The following is a 3,617-nucleotide window of genomic DNA, read 5'->3' on the forward strand; positions in this document are numbered from 1 at the left end:
ATAAGCTGATAATTCACTTTCATAATTTAGATGTAGTTTTTAGAGAGAGAGGTTCTCTCTTCTCTCTTAGGATTTAGGATTAGGATTCCTCTTAAAGGAATTAGGATTTCTTCTTCTTCAATCACAGGTTCAATGTTCCTTTTACTTATTTTCTCAACTTGGTTTATGAACTCTTTATGTTTAGATTGATTTTCTCTTTAATACAATTTGAGGTATTTCATATTTATGATTTTAATTTAGCTTTTTACACTCTTAGCTTTAGTTGAGTAATTGGTAACGCTTGAGTTGTCAAAATAAAGCAGTGGTTGAAATTGGGAGTTGCTAATTAATTTGGATTCCACTAACTCTAGCCTTTCCAAGGGAAAGACTAGGACTTGAGGATTCATATTGATTTATCCACTTGACTTACCTTCATAGTTAGAGGTTGACTAAGTGGGAGCAATAAACAATTCTCATCACACCTGATAAGGATAACTAGGATAGGATTTCCAGTTCTCATACCTTGCCAAGAGATTTAATTATTATTATTTTATTTTTCTTGTCATTCAAACTACTTGCTCCTTATTTCAAAAACCCAAAAATATTATTTTTCATAACCAATAATAAATCATACTTTCCTGCAATTCCTTGAGAAGATGACCCAAGGTTTGAATACTTCGGTTATTTATTTTTATTGGGTTTGCTTAAGTGACAAACAAAACTTTTGTACGAAAGGATTTTTGTTGATTTAGAAACTATACTTACAACGCGATTATATTTTTAAATTTCTTTACCGATAGAAATCTGATCATCAACCTCTAACTGGGGACTCTAGCAAAGTTGAGTCACAATCTGAAAAGGTTCACCCAGTTATGTGTCTGTAGCATTTTTGTATCCGGTGGTAATACTGGAAAATAAAATGCTTAGGGTCATGGCCTAGATTCATAAGTAGCTGTGTTCAAGAATCAACATACTAAACTAGGAGAATCAATAACACTATCTGAATTTTGAGTTTCTATGGATGCCAATCATTCTGAGCTTCAAAGGTTAAAGTGAGATGCCAAAACTGTTTAGAAGCAAAAAGCTACTAGTCCCGCTCATCTAATTAGAACTAAGCTTTACTGATATTTTGAAATTTATTGTATATTCTCCTCTTTTTATCCTATTTTGTTTTTGGTTTGCTTGGGGACAAGCAACAATTTAAGTTTGGTGTTGTGATGAGCAGATAATTTATACGCTTTTTGGCATTATTTTTAGGTAGTTTTTAGAATGTTTTAGTTACTTTTTAATATATTTTTATTAGTTTTTATGCAAAAATCACATTTCTGGACTTTACTATGAGTTTGTGTGTTTTTTTGTAATTTCAGATATTTTCTGGCTAAAATTAAGGGACCTGAGCAAAAGTCTAATTTAGAGGCTGAAAAAGGACTGCAGATGCTGTTGGATTCTGATTCTTCTGCACTTGAAGTGATTTTCTGGAGCTATAGAAGCCTAATTGGCACGCCCTCAATTGCGTTGGAAAGTAGACATCTTGAGCTTTCCAGCAATGTATAATAGTCTATACTTTGTCCAAGATTTGACAGCCCAAACTGGCATCCAAACGCCCACCAAAGACCCATTTCTAGCGTTAAACGCTAGAACTGGCACCAGAACTGGAGTTAAACGCCCAAACTAGCATCCAAGCTGGCATTTAACTCCAAGAATGGCCTATGCACGTGAAAGCTTCAAAGTTCAGCCCAAACACACACCAAGTGGGCCCAGGAAGTGAATTTCTGCACTATCTGCACTTAGTTACTTATTTTCTGTAAACCCTAGTAACTAGTTTAGTATAAATAGCACTTTTTACTATTGTATCTAGAGCTTATGCCATATTTTCACATCTGGGAGGCTGGCCATTCGGCCATGCCTAGACCTTTTTCTCTTATGTATTTTCTACGGATGGCCAGCCTAGACCTTTTTCTCTTATGTATTTTCTACGGTGGAGTTTCTACACCTCATAGATTAAGGTGAGGAGCTCTTCTGTTCTTCATGAATTAATGCAAGTACTATTGTTTCTCTTTCAATTTATGCTTACTTCTTCTCCAAGATATACTCTCGTACTTAATTCAGTTAAGTCAGAATGAAGGGGTGACCCGTGATAATCACCCACTATCTTCGTTACTCGCTTAGCCAAGATTCGCGTGCCTGACAACCATAAGCGGTCTACATGATGTTCAACGTAGTCATTGGACGACAGCCAGAGTATAATCTCTTGGGTCTCTGATCCACGGATTTGACTCGCCTCTCCTAACAACAGAGCATTCGAATCCATGAGGTTAGAACCTTCGTGGTATAAGCTAGAACCAATTGGCAGCATTCTTGAGATTCAGAAAGTCTAAACCTTGTCTATGGTATTCCGAGTAGGATCTGGCAAGGGATGACTATGACGAGCTTCAAACTCGAAAATGTTGGGCTCAGTGACAGTGTGCAAAAGGATAGAGAGATCATATTCCTACACAAGTGAGAACTGACAGATGATTAGCCGTGCGAAAACCGCACTTGGACCATTTTCATAGAGAGGACGGATGGTAGCCATTGACAACGGTGATCCACCAACATACAGCTTGCCATGGAAGGGAGCACGCATGATTGGATGAAGACAATAGAAAAGCAGAGGTTTAGAAGCAACAAAGCATCTCCAAACGCTTATTTGAAATTCCCACCAATGAATTGCATAAGTATCTTTATTTTATGTTTTATTTATCTTTTAATTATCAACGTCTTATAACCATTTGAATCCGCTTGACTAAGGTTAACAGGATGACCATAGCTTGCTTCAAGCCGGCAATCTCTGTGGGATCGACCCTTACTCACGTAAGGTTTATTACTTGGACGACCCAGTGCACTTGCTGGTTAGTTGTACCGGAGTTGTGGAAAGTGTGATCACAATTTCGTGCACCAAAAATCTACTAGAAAACATACGAAATTTGATTAAAAATCTAAGAAAATAAATGAAAAAAGACCCTAAAAAGGCTTATGATGATGTGTCATCACAACACGAAACTCAAAAGTTTGCTTGTCCTCAAACAAAAAAAGAAAAATAAATAGAGTTTATCTTAAGTGAAAAGAATTGAAGAGTTTGCAAATTTTAAATTTCAAAAAGTGGGATTTATGATAATCCTTGCGGTTACATTCAGCTTCTCTTATCCTTGTTGAATCTTGCATACTTAGGGTTTGAGAATTTTCACTACAATATTTTGGGTCTATGGCCACGTTTTTTTTTGTCACGGTAAAAAATCGTGACCATAGAGGGTCTATGGTCACGGTTTTTGAAAAAAGGGTGACCATAGAGTACCTATGGTCATGGTTTTTTCTAAAAGGATGGCCTAAAATAGTCTATAGTCACAGTTTTGGAGGGTGACCTAAAGGGGTCTATGGTCACGATTTTTTACAGTGACTAAAAATGATCTATGGTCACGTCTTTTCAAAAAGGGGTGATCTAAAAGTGTCTATGGTTACGGTTTTGGGGGGTGACCTAAAAGGGTCTATGGTCACAGTTTTGGGGAGTGATCTAAAGGGGTCTATGGTCACGATTTTTTACAGTGACTAAAAAGGATCTATGGTCACGGTTTTTCAAAAAAGGGTGACCTAAAAGGGTC

This window comes from Arachis duranensis, chromosome 1, assembly GCF_000817695.3.
Source record: "Arachis duranensis cultivar V14167 chromosome 1, aradu.V14167.gnm2.J7QH, whole genome shotgun sequence".
Lineage (NCBI taxonomy): Eukaryota > Viridiplantae > Streptophyta > Magnoliopsida > Fabales > Fabaceae > Arachis > Arachis duranensis.